Source organism: Crocuta crocuta, unplaced genomic scaffold (genome assembly GCF_008692635.1).
Source record: "Crocuta crocuta isolate KB4526 unplaced genomic scaffold, BGI_CrCroc_1.0 scaffold457, whole genome shotgun sequence".
Classification (NCBI taxonomy): Eukaryota; Metazoa; Chordata; class Mammalia; order Carnivora; family Hyaenidae; genus Crocuta; species Crocuta crocuta.
In genome coordinates this window covers 1,639,618-1,662,572 of record NW_027531318.1, presented here as the reverse complement: position 1 = coordinate 1,662,572, position 22,955 = coordinate 1,639,618, and the positions used below count along the sequence as shown (strand labels likewise).

The 22,955-nt window shown below is 36.8% G+C and overlaps 1 protein-coding gene across 3 annotated transcripts in view; it reads right to left on the bottom strand.

Moving 5' to 3' along the window:
• The window catches only part of CUL2 (cullin 2), a 104,803-nt gene extending 83,639 nt beyond the window's left edge, over positions 1-21,164 (bottom strand). Inside the window, exon 1 of one of the 3 annotated variants that reach the window (XM_077771760.1) lies at positions 21,097-21,164. The gene's annotated coding sequence lies outside the window, so the exon portion shown is untranslated. Of the gene's footprint in view, positions 1-10,174; positions 10,261-20,031; positions 20,102-21,096 lie in introns of those variants that run through there. The other 2 variants (XM_077771761.1, XM_077771762.1) reach the window with 2 other exon arrangements.
• Between the last annotated feature and the right edge of the window lie 1,791 nt (positions 21,165-22,955).

Here is a 22,955-nt window from a genome sequence, read left to right as displayed (position 1 = left end):
AGGGGCACATGCACCCCGATGTTTATAGCAGCACTATCAACAATAGGCAAAGTATGGAGACGGCCCAAATGTCCACTAACGGATGAATGGATAAAGAAGACGTGGTGTGTGTGTGTGTATATATATATATATATATATACACACACACACACAATGGAGTATTACTCAGGAATCAAAAAGAATGAAACCTTACCGTTTGCAACTATGTGAATGGAACTAGAGGGTATCATGCTAAGCAAAATTAGTCAGAGAAAGACAAATATCATATGACCTCACTCATATGAGGACTTTAAGATACAAAACAGATGAACATTAGATAAGGGAAGCAAAAATAATATAAAACCAGGGAGGGCGGGCACCTGGGTGGCTCAGTCAGTTAAGCATCCAACTTCAGCTCAGGTCATGATCTCATGGTTTGTGGGTTCGAGCCCCACGCTGGGCTCTGAGCTGACAGCTCGCTCGGAGTCTGGAGCCTGCTTCAGATTCTGTATCTCCCTCTCTCTCTGACCCTCCCCTGCTCACGCTGTCTCTCTCTCTCTCAGAAATAAATAAAACATTAAAAAAAAATTTTTTAAAACAGGGAGGGGGACAAAAACATAAGAGACTCTTAAATATGGAGAACAAACAGAGGGTTACTGGAGGGGTTGTGGGAGGGGGGATGGGCTAGGCTAAATGGGTAAGAAGCATTAAGGAATCTACTGAAACCATTGTTGCACTATATGCTAACTAACTTGCATGTAAATTTTTAAAAATAATAAAAAACTTAAATACTTCAGCAAAGAAAAAAAATGGTGGTGGCCCTAAGCCCTTCTTACACTTCTGTTCTGAGAAAAAAAGAATCCAAGAGTCCAAGGAAGAGACTTCAAGGAAGAGAAAGAAAAGGAATCATAGAGAAACCAAACAAAAGTCAAGAGGATATGCTACAATGAACCAACATAACACAGACTAACCACCAGGCTTTATTTAAACTTCTGGTACTAACCAGAACAGATAAACAGTAATCTGTGAGAGTAGGAGAGAGAGAGTGAGCGAACAAGTGAGTGAGTGGGTGAGTGTGTGTATGTGTGTGTGTTGGGAGAGGGGTAGGGGAGAAGTGGGAGGGTGAGGAAAACCTAAATCTCTAGTTTTACATCAGGGAATTAACTCCTCCTCACCCTTATTTACCACATCCTATTCAACTGTGTTGCTGAATATTTCTTAAATCCATCCATTCCTGGGTAACCCTACAAATGCTCTGGGATCAGAGCCTTACCAACTCTAGTTTGTTATTAAAATTTCATTCGCGAAAGAAATAACAATAACTTAATATTTAAAGAGTACTTACTCTGAACCAAGCACTACTCCAAGTGCTTTATATAAACTTACTTAATTCCCCGAATCATCTGATTAGGTAGGTGTAACTTTTTCCTCCATTTTCCAGATAAGAAAAGTGAGTCAGAGGGTGATTAAGCAACCCACTTAAGGTTACAGCACTACTTAATGGTGGCATCAGGAGGATTCAGACCTGTGCTAGATCCCATGCTCTTAACTGTTATAGGCAATTATACTGCCTTTACTAGCATCTTTGGTGAATACTTAAGTACTTGCCAGGCACCATTCTAGCCCCTGAGGATACAGTGGTCAATAAATAAAATCTGTGACCTTCAGGGCACCTGGGTGGCTCAGTCGGTTAGGCATCCAACTTCGGCTCAGGTCATGATCTTGCACTTCGTAGGTTCGAAACCCGTGTCAGTCTCCATGCTGACAGCTTAGAGCCTGGAGCCTGCTTGTGATTCTGTGTCTCCTTCTCTCTGCCCCTCCCCCACTTGTGCTGTCGCTGTCTCTCTCTCTCTCTCTCTCTCTCTCGCAAAAATACACAAACATTAAAAAGAAATTTTAATTCATGACCTTCAAGGTTAGAATCTCAGAACAGATAAAGAAAAAATAACCCACCTAAACCAAAATTTGACTATGTCACTCTTGTACTTACAGCCGTTTGATATTTCCCACTACAGATGGCACTAAGTTTAAACTACTGACAACATGATTCTATGATTTGACCTAGACTAAAGCATCTCTCCAAGTTCCTCTTCTCATGGGACTCCCTTCCTTAACATCATAATCCAGTAACTTCTCTCTGCTTAGAGGTCATTGAACACAACAGGCTGATTCATATAATCAGCCTTTATTTTTTGTATTCTATACCTAAAATTCTTCTTTTTTTCTTCCTCCCTCTTTCTACCCATTCACTTAACTCCTACTGATATTATAGCCCAGGTCCAGTATATCTGCCTTTAAAAAACTTTCCTGGACCCATTTAAAGTAGGTTAGGTGCCCTATCTTATGTATCACAGAGAATTCTATGCTTACTTCTATTAGAGCATTAACCAACCTGAACTGTAATTATCTGAGTATTTCTTGAGGGTAGGGCCTTTTTTGTAACTGTATACCAAAAAGTTGCAATGTTTTCTTCAGATAGTTTTCTCCCCTTATAAAAATGGGATAGAATATTCACTGCTTATAAATTATTTTTATGGTTGCATAGGTTGCCTTTTAGCTTCATTTAAGTGTTGACTTGAATGAATCAGAGCGCCATGGACTTCTCTGCTGAGGCCAACAGATTTATGGTAAAGTGGGTTCATGTGTAGTGATAATCCATACTTAGACAGATGGAAAATATGGAAATCAAGGTGAAAAAAACACTTGCCTAGTGAAACATACTAGAAACTAATGAACCAACAGCCAAAAGTAGGCTGCAACTATCTACTAAATTCTCTGCTTGTGCAACAGAAAGCTCACATAACTAAAAAAAAATCTAAGTTCTTTTATCTAAATTGTTTACATGATAATTTATTCATGAAGAATTTATGTAAGAATGCTAAAGAGCAAATAAAGAAACAGGGCCACAATCACTGCATTATTCTTCTACATCTTCCAAGTTATCTTGTAAGTCATAAAAACAAGGAAGAGTCTTCTTCATCCCTGAGCTCTACTAGGGACCACACCAAGGTCCTGTGTCTGACATCCTGCCAGGGCAATTCCATCCTCACTCAGATTATGTCCCACTGAGTATTTGCAAAGTTCAAGTCTCACATTACCACTTTAGCTTTTCTCTAAGTTCCACTCATGCAATGTTAGGATTTTTAACACTTAAGAACTACAGAGGTATTATGTGTAAGGCCCATGAGTGTTATGAGCCCTAAAACAAATCACAAGTTCTAAATAAAAAAAATAAAAGCAAAAAAATTCGTGTGTCATTACATTTCCAAATAACATTGTCAATATTAATTATAACAATCTGTAAGCTCTTCGTTATATTTGAAAACAATTTATAGACTAGATTTTCTCAGAGAACCATTTCTAAAGAATTATCAACAGTAAATTAAATAATTACAAAAATTATTTACATAATTATAGTTATATGATCCAGAAATCCCACTCCTACATATACACCCAAGAGAAAACATGGCCACACAAAGTTATATACATATGTTCATAGCAACATTATTCATAAAGACAGAAATTCATAATTATTCATAAAAGCAGAAATTAACTCAAATGTCTATCAACAGATAAATGAATAAAACATATTATATCCATTCAATGGATCATTCTTCCTCAATACAAGACAATGAAGTACTGATATATGTTACAAAATGGATGAACCTCAAAAACACTAAGACTATGAAGTTGGTCATAAAGAATGCCTTCTATGCTATATGTTATATATTCAAGCATTACTAACCTTCAACCTGCAAGTCAGCAAATCCAGACTGTAGGAAACTACTGGATAATCTGATTTCTTCAATAAACTATGCACACAAGTAAGAGAGAAGAGAAAAAGAAAGACAGGGAGAGAGAGATATGGAGGGGGAATTTAACTCAGACTAAAAAGTGCATTAATCCGTCACAGTATGAATGACTTTATTTGGATGCAGATTTAAGGTCTTTTTTTTCTTTAATGTGTTATTTATTTCTGAGAGAGAGAGAGAGAGAGAGAGAGAGAAGCAGTGTGAGCAGGGGAGGGTCAGAGAGAGGAGACACAGAATCTGAAGCAGCTCCAGGCTATGAGCTAGCTGTCAGCACAGAGCCCGATCTGGGGCTCGAACCCACAAGCTGTGAGAGCATGACCTGAGCTGAAGTCAGAGGCTTAACCAACTGAGCCACCCAGGCGCCCCATGGTCTTTTATATTAAATTATGATACTCCTGGAAACTTGGACAATGATGGGATATTTGATGACCTAAAGAACTGGTTTTTATAAATTTTATAATGATAATTTCTTTAATGAGAGCCCTTATCCTTTAGGGCCATATTCTAAAATAAATATGAATATAATGAAATGCTTCAAAATTCACAGCTTGCTTATGAATTAGTAATTGTTGAGAATGAGTGACAAGTACCTGAGGTTTGTTGGTTTTTTTTTTTACTATTTTTTTGGTATATATTTGCAATTTTCCAAAGGAAAAAGGTAAAAATTCTCCTCCTCAACAGCACTACTGTTGTTGAAGAGGAGGTAGGGGGAGCACATAAAAGAAATAAGAACACTTAAAAAAGAAAAAAGATATTAATCTAAGAAGTCCAACATGCAATCAATATGCATCTAAAAAAATTAGAGAAAAAAAAATCAAAGAAAAAATATCCTAGAATGAAGAACATGGGTTTTCCAATTAAAAAAGGTCTACACGATACCCAGAATATTTAGTTTTAAAAATAAACAAGAGGCACCTCTTTTTGACATATTAAAACACTGGGGATAAAGAAAAGATTCCAAAAGTTTTCAGAAAAGAACAGTTTACAACAAACCTTAAGCTGGAAAGTCTTTAGATTTATCAATACCAACACTGGGAGCTGGAAGTTAATGTAAAGCAATGCTTTCAAAATTCTCAGGGAAAATAACTAACCATCTAGGATTCTCTATCAAGAGTGGTATCAACTTACTTCCTATGCAGCCTCTTCTCACAGGAAAATAGAAGATATATTCTATTAGGAGGGAATGAAACAAACCAAAAAAGGCTTGGGATCCCAGAAAGAGAGGGATCTAACAAAGGAGAAAAACATGAATTTTCAGAATAGTAACTATGCAGATTTTAAAAATAATCGGTCCGGCGTGCCTGGGTGGCTCAGTTGGTTAACCTCTGACTTCGGCTTGGGTCACTGTTTGAGTTCAAGCCCCACACTGGGCTCTGTGCTGACAACTGAGCCTGGAGCCTGCTTTGGATTCTGTGTCTCCCTGTCTCTCTGTCCCTACCATGCTCACACTCTGGGTCTCTCTCTCTCAAAAATAAATGAACGTTAAGAAAATTTTAATAAAAAAATAAAAACAATCTGTCCAGAAAGACCCAGAAGAATAAAGGATCCCCAAGAAAAGGAGAAGCAGGAACTAATCAACTATCTCAGGTGTAAAACTTTTCTTAAAAAAAAAAAGTAGAAAGACTTTGAGAGCCAGTCTCTGTTATAACTACCCAATTCTGCCACTGCAGCACAAAAGCAACCACAGTAAATAAGTAAATGAATGAGCATGGTTGTATTCCAATAAAACTTTACATACAAAAAAACAGGGAAGATTTGGCTCCTGGGCCATATTTAGCCTGGACACTTCCCTTCACACCCTCATCCTCACTGCATGATATGTTTGAAGCTGGAAGCTCTGGTGGAGAATCTGGGGACAATTTAGGTGGATTACATTAAAAAGTAAGCAAAGGATTAAGCAAAGACTTTCTATTAGGATACAAAAAGCCTGAATCATAAAAGAAAAAAGCTGATAAGAAATTGGACTTCATCAAAATTAACTACTTATATATAACAACATATATAATAATTTGTATGTAACAACAATAGTGCTGTAGGAGACAAAAATCAGTGTATAAAAATCTGTTGTATTGGGGCACCTGGATGGCTCAGTCAGTTGAGCAGCCAACTCTTGATTTCAGCTCAGGTCATGATCCCAGGGTCATGGGATTGAGCCCTGTACCAGGCTGTGCACTGAGCATGGAGCCTGCTCTCTCCCTCTGCCCCTGTCTCCCCAGCTCGTGTGCCCTCTCTAAAGTTAAAAAAAATTTTTCTTGTTTTATTTCTATACACTAAAAAGTATAAGAAATAGAAATGAAGAAAACAATCCCATTTACAATTGCACCAAAAAGAATACTTAGGAATAAATTTAACCACAGAGGTGGAAGGCCTGTACACTAAAAACTGTAAGACACTGAAGAAAAATTGAAGAAAAGATATTCCATGCTAAAGACATTCCATGTTAAAATGTCCATACTATCTAATGCAATCTACCAAGTCAATGCAATCCCTATCAAAATTCCAATGGCATTTTTTTCTCCACAGAAATAGAAAAAACAATGCTAAAATATGTATGGACAAAATGATAACACAAACTCAGAGATAAAGAAAACAGACTGGTTGCTGCCAAACATGGGGAGTGAGCAAAATGGGTGAAGGGGGTCCAAAGGTATAGACTTCCAGTTATAAAATAAGTAAGTCCTGGGGATGTGACGTACATACATGAAGACCACAGTAAATAATACCATGTTACATATTTGAAAATTGCTAAGAGAATAAATCTTAAAAGTTCTCATCACAAGAAAAAAATGTTTTAGAACTATGTATGGTAACAGATGCTAACTAGACATACTGTGGTAATCATCTGGCAATATATATAAATATTGAAATTATGTTGTAAACCTGAAACTAATATGTTATATAGCAACTACAGCTGAACAGAAAAAAAAAAGTGAAAGAAAAGAAAATGAAAAGCTACAGCCTGGGAGAAAATATTTGTAAGACATAGGACAGATACACACACACACACACACACACACACACACACAGAGACTAGTACCAAGAACTCTCAAAGAAGTCCATGTAAAGAACTCTCAAAACTCAATATTAAGAAAACATACAATCCAGTTAACAAATACCAAAAGACCAAAAGAGTTCAGAAATACTGATGGCAAATCAGAACATAAAGAAATTCAACAGCATTAGTCATTAGAAAACTGCATATTAAAAGCTCAACAAGCTATCACTATACATCTATTGGAATGGGTCAAAAAAACTAACAATCAAATACTCATGAGGATGTGGAGCACCAGAAACTCTCATTTGTGCAAGTGGAAATTTAAAATGAAATAATCACTTAGGCAGTATAACCACTTAGGCATATACCTTTCACTTGACCCAGTAATCCCATTTCTGAGTATACATTAGAAATAAAGGTAAACATTTACAAAAAAACCTACACTTTAGAGCACTTTAATTTATAACTGCCCGAAACTGGAAAGAACCCAAATGTCCATCAACTGGTAAAAGGAAAAACAAAATATGATGCATCCACACTGTGGTATACTAGTCAGCAAAAAATGGAAATTACTGATATATGGACAAGAACAGATGATTCTCAAAAGCATTAGCTAAGTCAAAGAAGAGACTCATTATACTACCTACTGTAGGATTCAATTTACATGACATTCTGGGAAAGGCAAAAATACAGGGACACACATCAGACCACTGGTTGTCACAGGCTCACCAAAGACTACAAAAGAGCAAAAGGAAACTTCTGGGGTGATGTTAACTATGATGGTAATTACACAACCATATAATTTTATCAAAATTCAAATAACTGTACATCTTTTTTTAGGGTCAGTTTTTCTAGGTGTAAATTACACTTCCATAAACCTGACCCCTCAAACTCAAGATTTCCATTCTTCTGCAATATTCCCCATCTCAGTAAATGACATCCTCATTCACTGATCCTCAAGCCAGAAATTTTATTAGTCATTCTTGATTTCTCTCTTACGGTCCTCTACAAATCAATCCAATCAATAAGTTATGTCAACTCTATCTTCTAACCATTTCTTGAATTCATCCACTTCTTCCCAACACCACTGACATCACCTTAATCCAAACCACCACCTCTTATCCAACTACTGCCATAGTTTCCTAAGTGACCTGCCTGTACTCCTTGGTACATGCCACATACCATGGCCAATGTAAGCTTTCTAAAATGCAAATCTGATTATTTCATAACCTTTGCTTAAAATTCTTCAAAGACTAACAGTCTTTAGCATGTATCAAATATTTTACTGTTTAACAAAAAAATAAAACCCCGTGCTGTCTAAATTTGACATTCTGATATGTTTCCCACAAAATTTGGGAAGTATTTTACTAGTATTCTGAAAACAAAATTTTTTTAATCAGTTACCAGTTCTAAGAGAATAGCTAGGCAACTTAAAGAAGAGAATAAAGAAATAATCAGGAAAAGCACATTGATAGGCTATCTAGATTTCTGACAGAAATGTTCTAAAATCTCTTTTTTCTCCTCACTACACATACTTCACTCCTCAGAATACTAAAAGGTGACCTGTCACTAACCTTTCCTTTATTCTGAGAATTTTAACTTTCCAGTAAGTTTTAGGTTTCTGAGGCTGAAAGAAAGCTCCCAAAGAACATATTACTGCCCAAAGTATGATGTGTTAACATAGCCTGACAAAATTCCTATCCCCAAAAATGTTTTAAAAATAAATTTACTAATAATAGCAGAAATAAAAACAATATAACTTTGCCAAGATCAGATGGATTTTAATTTGAAGCAATACTGTTCTTCACTTAGACATTTTTCATAAAAAGAACTGATCTGGATAATTACATTTCAGCAGGTAAAACAGTTAACGGAATCTCAGAGGTTGGTACATAACTGGAAAAATATTTTACTTGAAGTATAAACAATTTTAGTAAAACGTATAACCATGTTTAACATTGTGATGAAGGTGACTACAGCTTAACCACTGATAAATGCTTTAGTACACTACATTTCAGCTGACTTCCAAAAGTAGGATTCATCAGTGATGTAAATAGCTAAACACTTAATATTGTGGTTCTCTTTTTAGTAAAAAACAAAACTACCAAATGATGACTTTTTATTTCATTACTGAAATACAGGCAGAAATTTGACTATTCCAAAAATTACCAATAAGATATAATACTGGGGCCTAAATTAATTTCAGCTAAGTCAATATACCATAAGTAGTTTTGTTTTTTTTAAGGTAAGCTTATGCCCAGTGGAGAGCCCAACATGGGGCTTGAATTCACAATCATGAGATCAAGGCCTGAGCCCAGATCAAGAGTCAGATTCTTAACCAACTGAGCCACCGAGGCATTCCCATACTTATCATTTTTTAAATGATATTTAGTGGGCTTAGAGTAGGTTATATTTGAATTAAGATAATTACAATATAACTATTTATAATTAATATAATTTGAAAGAAAATACTTAAAGGCCTAACACAGAGCGTTACTAACTTGGCAATATTTTCCATTTCCATAGGAAATGCTGCCTCTACTAAACACAGACCAAAAATGCTACTGCTGTTTCATATAAAAATAAGCTCCAAGATAGCATCTAAACAATTTCTTCTTACTGTATTCAAATGAGCGAGCCATTAGATAGACAGAAGAGATATCTTTGTTATTTGGAGGCATGTGGTACAACGCTTTTTGTTGCAACGAGATCTGATCCATAGAGCCCTAAGTACTCTACAACTGTCATTTCTGTCATATGTTCAAAAAAAAAAAAAAAAAGATGTACCAGTATACATCTCAAAACTAGAACAAACTATCCTAAAATTTGTATGGAACCACAAAAGGCCCCGAATAGCCAAAGTAATATTGAAGAAGAAAACCAAAAAAGGAGACATCACCATCCCAGACTTTAGCCTCTACTACAAAGCTGTCAAAATCAAGACAGTATGGTATTGGCACACAAGCATACACATATACCAATGGAACAGAATTGAGAACTCAGAACTGGACCCAAAAGTATACAGCCAACTAATCTTTGACAAAGCAGGAAAGAGTATCCAATNATGGAGGAGGGCACTTGTGGGGATGAGCACTGGGTGTTATATGGAAACCAACTTGACAATAAACTATTCATAAAAAAAATAAAAAATAAAAAGCAAAAACAGGAAAAAAAAAAAGGAGGAGGAGGAGGAAGTTGGGGGGAAACAATAAAGAGACATACAGTAGTCTCCCATCAATCTTGGTTGGCAAATTGCAGACTGCTAGAAGAAAACCCTCAAGTCTCAAAAAAAAAAAAAGAGGGGGTAGGAGGACAATGGGGAGTAAGGTATCTATTTATGCTATAATAAATAAATTATAGAAGGCAAGTCCTTCCAAAATAAACCCACCTGACCAAAATGACCCTTCCTTCCTCAATGAACTTGAAATTCTCCCACGTCTATACAGACTGTACTTTTTTTAAAGTTTTCACATCATTCTTATCAGCATGAAGTTTAATGTCCTTTTTACTTGCTTTCTCACTTTTTTCTTTTCTTAGAAATTTAGGGAAGGAATTTAAGACACCAACCAGCCTTAAAAGAAAAAAACAAAAGCATTCTCATGTTCCTATCTCAAATGAGATAGAAAATTTGAGTCTCACTCCCTCATGGATGGCAAGCTCACACTGGCACGTGTGCCAGACAAAGCTGTGGCCAGCCACCTTTTTACAAATTACTATAACCTCCAGAGCACAATTTTCCCTAGGCCTGATCTTCTACCCAAACATTAAAAAGGGTTACCATAATCACCCTGTCTTTACACTGCGCAAAGACTTGCAATATTTGTTATCCTATTCTTTGGAGAGCTAAATTAAATCACATATTTTAAAATACTAGATTTAAACCTTTTCCCAAAAATACAAGGCTAAGATGCTAAGATTAATAGTAACTTAATTACTATTAATTACAAAAAAATGAGTTTTGTTTGTTTGTTATGGATTACATGGCTTTTATGGAGGAGGGGAATGACATTCTAAACAGTTGCTACTATTTTATTATTGGCTGTAATAAAATTCAGAGTCCTTGCTTTACCTTCCAATTCTTATCAACTTTATTTATCACTATTTCTCAAATGGTCCTTTCTTCCAGAGAAATTAATGTACTTGCAAGCTCCTGTATATTAATTCCCACTTAAGTCCTGACATAGCTATAGAAGACACAGACATGGGAGAAAAAGAAAAAGTGATACAGGGGCGCCTGGGTGTCTCAGTCAGTTGAGCATCCGCCTCTTGATTTTGGCTTAGGTCATGATCTCACAGTTCATGAGATGCACTATCAGCACAGAACTGCTTGGGATTCTTTCTCCCCTCTTTCTCTCTGCCCCTCCCCTCTTTCTGCCCCTCCCCTCTTTCTCTCTGCCCCTCCCCTCTCTGCCCCTCCCCTCAAAAATAAATAAACTTTAAAAATAAAGAAAAAGAAAAAGTGATACAGCTATGGCAGATACACATCAGCTTTGCTGACCACCACCTCCCATTTAAAATTCCAAAACAGCTTGAACAACACAACCTCTTACAATCCCATTCTTTCACTTAAGGGTCCCTAAGGTAAAGAAAAAAGACAATCAATCCAACATAGCAAGTTATAAAAATAAATGCGACATGACATCAATTTTCCCATAGGAGGGACACTGAGCAGGATGTACTTTGCCCAATTTTTACCATCATCATAACAACATATAATCACAGTGTTGTTAATAACAGTAATAATAGCAAACCTTTACTGACTACATATATTCCAGAAACCATGCTGTATACATTTTATACATTATCTAATTCCTCAGAATAACCCACAATGGCTATTATTAGAAACTACAGTTGGCTCGGAGGAAGTGGATGGATAATAGTTAAGCCTTCTACAAGAAGGCAAGTTGCACCTAAAAAGCCAAATGTCTCAGGGTGGTGGTAGAAGTTTCTGCCAGATGTCAAAACATAAGAAAGAGGGCCTCCTGGGTAGCTCTGGTGGTAGAGCATATGACTCGATCTCAGGGTTGATTCTTTATCTCGGGGTTCAGAATTTGAGCCCCATACTGGGAGTAGAGTTTACTTTAAAAAACAAAGAAACAAACAAAAACATAAGGAAGGAAGGAAGGAAGGAAGGAAGGAAGGAAGGAAGGAAGGAGGAAGGAAGGAAGGAAGGAAAATACTAGACTCAAAAATGAAAAGGTGTGGCAGTGCCTGTGTGGCTCAGTCAGTTAAGCAGCCAATTCTTGATTTTGGCTCATGGTTGAGATCGAGCCCCACTGTCAATACAGAGCCTGCCTGAGATCCTCTGTCACTGTCTCTCTCCCACTGTCTCTGAAAAATAAACAAACATCTAAAAAAATAAAAAAATGAAAGGGTGTCAATCAAGAAACTAATACTTTAAATTGGTTCTGTCAGTGACAATGTGATCCTAGACTAGTTGCTATTTCATTTTTTCCATCTGCACAACATAAAAACAGTACAGGGTGCCTGGGTGACTTGGAGCATAAAGCATCTGACTTCCACTCTAGTCACGCACAATCCTGCGGTTTATGAGTTAGAGACTCACATCAGGTTCTGTGCTGACAGCTCAGAGCCTGGAGCCTGCTTTGGATTCTGTGTCTCCTTCTCTCTCTGCCCCTCCTCTGCTCATTCTCTCTTTCTCTCTCTCAAAAATAAACATTAAAAAACTTTCTTAAATGAATTAAAAGTGGTATAAAAAGGCAATATTTATAAATGCATTTCAAGTTTGCTGGACAATGCTAAGTTCAGGTAGTATTATTTTCTACTATTTTCTGTAATTTAAATTTTCCATCCATGCTTTTAAATCTAATGAAGACCAAAACCGTACCATGCTGAAATATTTATCCCTTTATCCTTTCTAATACTTTATTCCCGTATTACCAATTAAGAAAACTTTCTTTCATTCTATTTTTCTCATAAGCAGTTCATTTTAATGTTTACTGTTTCAGATAGGAAAAAATACAATTTCTTTCATCATAATGCCACACCACTTCCTTAATCCTTAATTATCTTCTTCATAACTGCTTTTTTTAGCCCTCTAAAATTTAACTTCCAAGCTCTAGTCAAAGTTTGGAGATCTCTCAGTGCCAACATAAAGCCATCTACAGATAATCCACACAAAATACCATCCCTACTTATGTTATACACAAAAGTTAACTCAGAAGAAAGACAGAGGCACCTGGGTGGCTCAGTCTGTTAAGCATCTGACTTCAGATCAGGTCATGGTTTCACAGGTCATGAGTTCAAGCCCTGTGTCAGGCTCTGTGCTGACAGCTCAGAGCCTGGAGCCTGCTTCAGATTCTGGGTCTCCCTCTCTCTCTGTCCCTCCCCTACTCATGCTCTTTCTCTCTCAAAAGTAAATAAAAACATGGAAAAAATTTTTAAGATGGAAGAAAGACATATACTTAAGAGATAAACATATAATAATAAAAAACTCAAGGGCAGGGGCACCTGGGTGGCTCAGTCAGTTAAGCATCCAACTTTAGCTCAGGTCATGATCTTGCAGTCCATGGGTTCAAGCCCTACATCGGGCTCTGTGCTGACAGCTCAGAGCCTGGAGCCTACTTTAGAATCTGTGTGTGTGTCTCTCTCTGTCCCTACCCCACTCATGTTCCATCTCTCTCTCTCTCTCTCTCTCTCTCTCTCTCTCTCACACACCCACACAAATAAACATTTAAAAATTTTGTTTTAAAAAGATCCATATTTAAAAAACAAAAACTCAGTAGTGCCTGGATGGCTCAGTCAGTTAAGGGTCAGACTCCTGATTTGGGCTTGGGTCATGACCTCAGGGTTGTTAAGATCAAGCCCTTTATCAGGCTCTGTGCTGAGCATAGAGCCTGCTTAAGATTCTCTCTCCCTCTGCCTCTCTCTCCAGTTCACTACCTCTCTCAAAAAAAAAAACAAAAACAACCACCAAAATTCACAGAAGAACACACAGAGGAAAAGCTTTGTGACACTGGATTTAGTAATGATTTCTTGGGATGATAACAAAAACACAAACAAAAGAAAACATAGATAAATTGATCTTCATCAAAATTTAACTTTATGCACCAGAGGACACTATCAAGAGAGTGAAAACAATCCACAGAATGAGAAAAAATATTTATATCTCATATGTCTGATAAAAGATTAATATTCAGAGTATATAAAGAACACCTTAACAATAAATTTTTAAACAGGCACAGAACTTGAATAGATATTTCTCCAAACATACACAAATACCCAACAAGCACATGAAAAGATATGTGACAACACAAGTCACTAGGGGAATGTAATTTCAAAGTACAGTAATTTCCCACTTCAGATGATGTCTATTATCACAACAAGCAAACAAGCCAAAAATGAAAAATAACTAATGGTGGTGAAGATGTGGAGAAATTGGAATCCTTGTGCAATGCTGGTGGGGATGTAAAACAGTGCAGCCACCATGGAAAACATTTCAGCAGGTACTCAAAAACCTAAATACATAATTACCATATGAGAGCACCAACTGCTTTCCCAGGTACACTTCCAAAGGAACTGAATAGCAGGGAATGGAAAAGATACTTGTGTTACACATTTACTGTAGCATTATTCACAATAGCCAAATGGTGGACAGAACTCAAGTGCCCATTAACAGAAGAACAGATAATTGCAATACACATGAAGGAAATATTATTCATCCATTAAAAAGGAGTAAATTCTGATACATGTCACAACACAGATGAACCCCCAAAACAGTATGTCAAGTCAGATAAGCCAGATGCAAAAGAATAAACACTGTATGATCCTTCTCTCATAAGGTACCAAGAAAGGCAAATTCAGAAGACATAAAGTAGACTAGAGGTTACCAGATGCTGGCAGGGGAAGGCATGGGGAGTTATAGCTCAATGGTTGCAGTTTCTATTTGGGATAATGAAAATGTTTTGGAAATATATAGTGGTGATGTTTGTGAAGACACTGTGAATACAATTACTGATCGCAAACTACACACTTAAAAATGGTTAAAATTAGAAATTTTGTTCTGTATGTTTTACAATAAAAGGTACTGTCCCTTTTATTTATTTATTTTGAGAGCCAGTACCACAATAAAAGGTACTGTCCCTTCTATTTATTTATTTTGAGAGACAGAGGGAGAAAGCATGATTGGGAGCAAGGGAGAGGCAGAGAAAGGACAGAAGAGAGAGAGAATCCCAAGCAGGCCTTTCACTGTCACTGTAGACTCCACCATGGGGCTTGATTCTACAAACCATGAGATCATGACCTGAGCCAAAATCAAGAGTTGGATTCTTAACCAATTGAGCCACCCAGGTGCCATCCCCCACAAAAAAAGGTACTGTCCTTATAAGTGCTTAAAATCCAGATCATATGGACAACAAAGTTCTGATGCAAAAGAAAGTATCTGAATCTCAGTGCAAAGCAATCTCTAAAAAATGTGAAATGTAATCAGAACAATACTTAGAACTTCTAATACAATAGTTATAATACTTAGAAGACAAAATGTCATTATTTTTGGTTCATATAGACTTCTACCAAATAAAAGAAATATTCTGAAAGATAGCTTAACATGTTTTTTAAGACTCAGGACTATTTGGGGATCTTTTTCTTGTCACATTCATTATTTTGATAATTTCATACTACTGACATGATTATTAGGACTATAAGAAAAGTATGCTCTAGTTCTCAATGTCAGAAAATAGTTCTAAACAAAGGGGGACAGCTAGCATAATCTCTACAGTGTCTAACTGGAATCAGTTATCAGTATGAACTCATAATTTTTAATAAACACACACACAAATAAAAAGTTACAGAAATAAACATGGATGTTTGTGCATGCATGAAGAAATAGATAAATGTATTTCTAGCTCTGCTGGGAGGGCCTAGGGGCAATGACACCTCAGTCATAATAAGCACACATAGTATCCAGATCTTGGTTTCTAAGTATCATTCTCCAGTAGAAGGAACCAGACCTCCTTGGAGAAGTGACTGATTCTAGCTGCAGCAGAGAAATAAAAGATGAACTGGAAAATTTTATGGTTCCAGAAAAGTACTACTTTCCTAAAGAAAAGAGAATGGGGGCATGTTGAAAAAACAAAGAACCAACCTGAACAATATGAGCAACAAAATAATGACAGCATTAGATTATAAACCACAGAATAAAATAAATATCTATGACTTAATACTGATATAAACAAATTACAAAATAAATACAGAGAAGGGACAGTTCTTCTTTACAGAATAATTCCAATTAATAAATGTAGAAGAGGGAAACCTAGGTGGCTCAGTTAGTTGAGCGTCTAACTCTTGATTTCGGCTCAGGTCATTATCCCAGGGTTGTAGGATTGAGCCCCATGTTGGGCTCAGCATGGAGCTTACGATTTTCTCTCTGTGTCCCTCTACCTTTCTTCCCACTTGTACACTCTCTCCTTCTCTCTAAAATTAAAAAGGAAAGGGGGCAGGGGAATCTAATTGGAAACAAAAATTTTAAAATAAATAAATGTAGAAAGGAAAACAAAATTTTAAAATAAATTTTAAATTTTTGAAAACAAAAATTTAAAAATAAATAAATAAATATAGAAGGCAAACAAATATAGAAAGAAATATAGAAAGAAACACAGAAGGAAATGAGAAAAATAAAATCACCATCAGGCAAACATCACTATAATAACTGCTCAGGAAAGATCTACCAAGAATACTGAAATGACTGAACAAAGGTTTGAGACCAGGAATATCTGCACATTTTCAAAGAATCTCCCCCAAGATATCTTATAATTACAAAAGAAAACATAGTGACTTTACAAGCAGATAAATACGACAGACACGACTTCAACCAAATAAGAATTAACATAATCTCAAATAGGATACACTGTCATCCTGTACTCTGTGATGTGTAGGACTCAACATTACTTCTGTAGTACCTTTGCCAAACATGCATAACTTCAATAAATCAAGAAAACATCAGACAAACTCAAGTTGTGAGACATTCTACAAAATAAATGACCACACTAATCACAAGTGAGAGTAATAAAAGATGAGAAAAGACTTGTCACAGATCATATGAGACTAGAGAGACACAACTAAATGTAATATATGATTCTAAATTGAATTCTTAAACAGAAAAAAGGACATTATTAGAAAAACTGGTGAAATTCAAGTAGGATCTATAGTTAATAGTACTGTATCAATGTTAATTCCCGGGCTTTAATCACCGCATAAGTTATTAACATTAGGGAAAGTTGGATAAAGGGCACCTGGGTGAAAGGTATGTTTCAAAATTTAACAAAAAATTTCTTTCAAGTATTCTATGCATGCTCTCCTTCAACTGAGTTAAAACAAAGCTGAGAAACTCAAGAAGTATTTACACAGGATAAATCCAACACTTCATTATTTGAAAAGCAACCTACATTGAAATAAGACTTAAGTTATTAATAGATACTTCTTATGTATTTACAGGTGCTAGAGATGTTGCCTTCAAGAAACTTACAGTTGGTAAGAGAAACAATAATGATAAACTGTCAACCTCAATGATGACACACACACACAATAAGGTTATAATCCCGTGATTAAATAACAATTAGTTACATCATTTATAAAGTATGTAAAGGAAAATCATTTAGATAACTAAAACCTTCAAATAGGACATTAACACCTACACATTTACAGAATTTAAGTTAGCTTAACACACTCACTACATATATTTAACATGGTAGTCTTATACCTAGTAATTAGTGTTTAATGTTTCAAAAAGGAAATTAAAATATTTCCATCAAAGATCATATTTCTCCAACATAGAAACGAGCTGCTTAATCTCTAGCAAAAAAGAATACAAGAGAATAACAAAAATAACCACAAAAATAGAACTGAACTAAGGTTTTAAATCAAGAAAAATTTCAGGAAGAAAAACAGGTAAATTTAAAATTTATACAGTGAATTGCTAGCTAAAGACAGCTAACTGGAAATCAAAATGTCAACCAATATATAAAGCATTATACATCCAGTAAAAAAACATTCCATTTCCCCTCCGCCACATAAGTCAATCAACAGAGCTCAATCATACTGCAAAAGCTGTGGCAGATGCAATATCATGATCTTAAAACTACACTACTCATTGTCTCAAAACTTTAAAGAATCAAAAGACCTGCACTGTTCTAGTATCTCCAATAAGCCTTCCTAAACAAAAAGTAGTAACACAGGATGACTCTACATATTCTTAAAGATAGTAATACAAGGATTATGCTAACATCTGCAATGTAATAGAAACATTACTGCTAAGATTCAAACCCAGGCAAAGAGCCAGATCGCTCTGAACAGATATTTTGATTAACTGATTACTGAGAGAGGATTCAGTCATCATCTTAAGTATCAGTAACTTGTTATAAATCTCATAACATTCCAAATCTCTGTTTTTCCTAGACTTAACAAAAGCCAATGAAAAGTCTTCATAATGTTAAGACAGGGCTGATCCCGTCACCAATTTACTTGAATTTAATTGACAGTATATACAGGAAAGCACTGCTCTCAATCACAACATTTTCCCAGCCTATAAACAGAACAGGAAGATAAGATGAACACAAAAGAAACAGTGCAAACTTTTATAAAAAGTCTCACAAAAAGTAACAGCTCTTTAAACAACTTCACATCCATAGATCCAATGTGAACCTCCGCAGGTCCTCAGAGAAGCAGGGGCCAACTTAGAAAATGTTACAGTATTCCAGGGCCTTCTCAAATTCTTTTTATATTCTTTCCTTAGGCTTAGGTGGTCTCATCCTGTTTCATTAGCTTTTAAATACTAATTAATACTCTAAAAAATACAAGGTGTCAAAGCAGGTGAAGTATGCTACCATTTTGACAAAGTAGGGATAAAGATATTTGCCTATATGTTCATAAAATATATCTTTGGAAAGGTATGTAAGAAAACATGAACCCTGATTGGCCCACAAAAACTGGGTGTAACAGGAGACAAGAAATATGGGAAAATTTTACTCTACACCACATCAAACATTTTCTGAATCATATAAATGTCGTTTTTATTCAAAACAGAAATAAACCAACAGGTAAGTGCTGATGACTCCCCATCTCCTTCTCTCCCCACTAGAACTGAAGTCCTATGAAGACAGAGATTTTTGTCTGCTTTTTCACTACTATATCCCCACTGCCGGGACCATAGCTGGTACCTAAAAAAACATTGGCTGAATGAATGACTTCTTAACCTCTCCACCAAATTCCAGATTTGTATATCCAACTGCCTATTTCTCACCTCCACTTGAACATCTAACAGGTCTTACTTAACATGTCCAACCCAACTTTATCCCTATATGACATGTTTCCCTCACCACTTTCTCATCTCAATACACGGCATCACCAGCCTCCAGCTGAAGCCCAAAACCCAGGTGTCTCCCCTGTACCAAGCAACTACACTCTCATGCAAGCCGCAAGTTGAATCAATACCTTTAGTCCAAAATATAGCTCAAAAATCTTTAACTTGTCTCTAACACACCAGTCACTATTCTATTCAAATCTACCACAGCCTTCTCACAGGTCTCTCTACTTTTTTGCTCTTACTCAATCTCCCCACGCAGTCAGGTTGCAAATCAGACCATACCACTTCCAGTTTGACAAAAATTCCAATAGCTTTTCAATGTACTGTAAGAATAAAGGCCAAACTCCTTTGGACAATAAGACCTCACAAGATCTGGCCCCTGGCTATGAACTCAACTCTTATCCCTCACTAGGGTCCACCTTCACTGAGCTTCTTTCAGTTTGCTGACCCCAAGCTTGATACCACCTCTGGGAATTTCCATGTGCTAGTTCCCTCAAATAGGAATACTCTCCCCTCAGACTTCCAAAGGCTAAATCCTTCTGACTTTTCAGCTATCAGGTCAAAGGTCACCTAAGACAGGTTTTTCCTGACCACAGCATCTGCATCTTCTCTGTCAATACCACAACTCCCTATTTCCTTCACAGTACTTAATGATTCGCTGCAATTATTTTTATTCCTTATGTATTATCTGTCCCTCCCTCCCGCACCAGAATCGAAGCTCTGGGAGGGTAGAAACTGCAATTCTTACTTATTGTTGTATCCCCTAGGGCCTGTAATAATTCTTGACATACAAAGTACTTAATATTTAAGTGATAAGGCAAAACTGACTTTAAAGAAGGTCCACAACATTTAACTTAATGACAAGACTGTTGAAGATAAAACACATGGATAAACCATCTTAATATTCATAAAACACTGAAAATCACCAGAGGATGGAGCGTGAGGTAAGATTATTTCAGATGCATCTGAACATTCAAATACATAGAAAAGGTATTTTTCACACACTATGTGCATGCACACTGCAGAAATGTTCCCCCAAGTTATAAACAGCATCTGAAAAGAAAAAAAGGATAACTCAAAACACTGTGTACATCTGTTATTTCATCTGGGACTCTTTTGGAAGGGGCTTCCAAACACTGTATTTGGGCAAAAGAGGCAAAGTGTAACCAATTGACTCATTTGTCTGTCTTAGAAAGGAAGGTGAGATTCTAAAGGGTAGAATATTGCCTTTTAAGTGCTTTAAAATTTCTATTAGGTAGTCAGTAGTCAATCAGAACAAAGTGATTATTTCCCATATGGTACTTTGTACATTTGGGACAGACCTAGTTCAAAGATTTTTATTGTCAAGTCAAAACACCTAGAGTGAATGTTAATAGTTTATACCTTATCTACAAAATTTTAATTTCTACGTATTGCCCATCAACTAGTAACAGTAATCCCCGAGGGAAAGGAGATGATTTAACAATGGTAACAGTCTGCAATTCACAGATGTTTTATTTACATGTACGTATGTGTGGGGTTGTAGGGAATGGTCCAGACTCCCTAGGGTGTAAATGCTCTGAGGAGTCTAAGGATATTATTTCACCAGACCCTAACTGTAGAGACAGGTCTGGCATGCACATAGGATACTCCTCCCCACAGCTATCAATCTTCGCTGTCTGCGGAAACAAAAGTGAAAATACTCGTGGTAACGATGTAAGGGACTGATCACCCCCCAACACACACACCCCCAAACACAGAGTTGTGTATGCGTGTGAGCTCGTAAGCAAGCAGAAGAGCACACGCACTCTCACCTTCCCTCCTTCGGAAGAAAATGGGGCCGAGGGAGGGGCGGCCAAGGCCGGGTAGGGGAGGCCCGGGATCCAGGCCAGGGGGTGGCCGGGCTTAGGGGTCAGCGCTNCTCTCCCCCGCCCCATCCGCGCCACCCATTAACCGGGAAGCGAAGTTTCCCGGCGCCTGCAGCCCGGCTCCCCGACCCTCAGCGGGGTTACCTTCTGCAGAAGCGGGACAAGGGACAGGGGACAAGGGGAGGGGGAGACAGCCCGAAGGAGTGAAGGACNCTTCCTTCTTTCGCTGACTCCAATCCCCCCCTCAGAAAGCAATGGTAGAGTCCGCGTTACGGCAAGCGCAGGGAGCCTGGTTTAGTGCAATTGCGAAAGGCCACGGAAATCAGTATTCAAAGTGACTCCTTGCGGTACTCCCAGTGAATGAGGCAGAGTTGGCTGAGCTCAGGAGACTCAGTACCCACCAAGTTTTGGCACTACTGGTTACAATATGTCAGAAACGTATTTTCAACAAAAGTGTTTTCCTTTGAGTTGTTCCAGACCTATGTGAATATTCTGACATCCCCACGACGGGGGTCTTTTCAAATGATCAAAAAATATATTGGCAAAACTACCTTCCCTTCTGACATACTCCTAGTAGGTTTTGTCTATAGCTAAATTCTAAAACCTTTTCACTTCCAACCCCCTTTGTTAAAACTATCTGTACCAATCCTTTAAGGCCCATTAAAAAATCCTGTTTGCTTGATTGTCCAGGATATCAATTCTCTGCTATTCTCAAATAAACCCATCTTTTCCTGGTAAAATAACCAGAAGAATGATTTGTAAGGTAAACAATAGCTTCAAGACTTTCCATATGAGACTTTAGTACTGTTAATAAATGCGACTTTGATATTGTGAGATGAGATATGTCAACATACGAAAGATCTTCATGACACAATGAACCAGTATTTTCCAAATGTCCAATGTAGGACATTACAAAATCATGCATGGGTAAAGGATACATTCAAAGTTCCTGGTGGACCAATGGAGATAGTTAAATATATATGTGTGTGTATGTTTGTGTGTACACATACATAGAAACAAAGTACAAAAGATTCCTTGATATGGTTTCAGATTCATCATTGCAAATAACCTCTAAGAAATTACCACTTAATCAAATTTTCTGTAGCATCAGAGAAGAATATCTGCACTTCACTGAAAAGACTATTAAATTCTCCTCGTAGGGCCTCCTATTTTCTTCATATACTTGAATCATAGAGAACACTTTTATTCCGCCAGATATTAAAGAGATATGTGGGGATACCTGGGTGGCTCAGTCAGTTAAGCACCCGACATCGGCTCAAATCATGATCCCATGGTTCATGGGTTCGAGCCCACATCGGGCTCTACGCTGACAGCTCAGAGCCTGGAGCCTGCTTCAGATTCTGTGTCTCCCTCTCTCTCTGCCCCTCCCCTGCTCACGTTCTGTCTCTCTCAAAAATAAACATTAAAAATTTTATAAAATAAAAAAAAGAGATATGTAAAAATGTAAAGCTACGTCATTCGTCTCATTAATTATTTTTATTTTGGAAAATACAGTTATTATTCATAAAAATATGTGATGTATGTTGAAATGTGTATGCATTTATTACTTTTTAATAATTAGGGTTTTTAAATTTCCCTTTTTAATTCTAACATAGTAACTATTGCTAGATATATACCACATAAACATAAGGTCCTTGAGATCTTCAATAATTTTTAAGAGTGTGAAGAGGTCCAGAGACCAAAAAAGTTGAGAACCAAAGCCCTAAGTTATGAACTGCCCCTGTTCTTGCCATTTTCCTTTTAAACTCTAGCTGGAGGTGAATTAGCAGGGAGGGTGACAAACTTGAATCACTATTATCACAACACCCTCTATTTCTAAATTCCAGAGCCCTCTTATCCTTTCATAGCTTATCCAACCTATAAAATAGAGAAATTACATTTTGAAAAAAATTATAGTATTGTCAGCCAAGAGTGGACACGACTACTGAATGTAACGTGGTATTCTGGCTAGAATTCTTGAACAGAAAAAGATATAAGGGAAA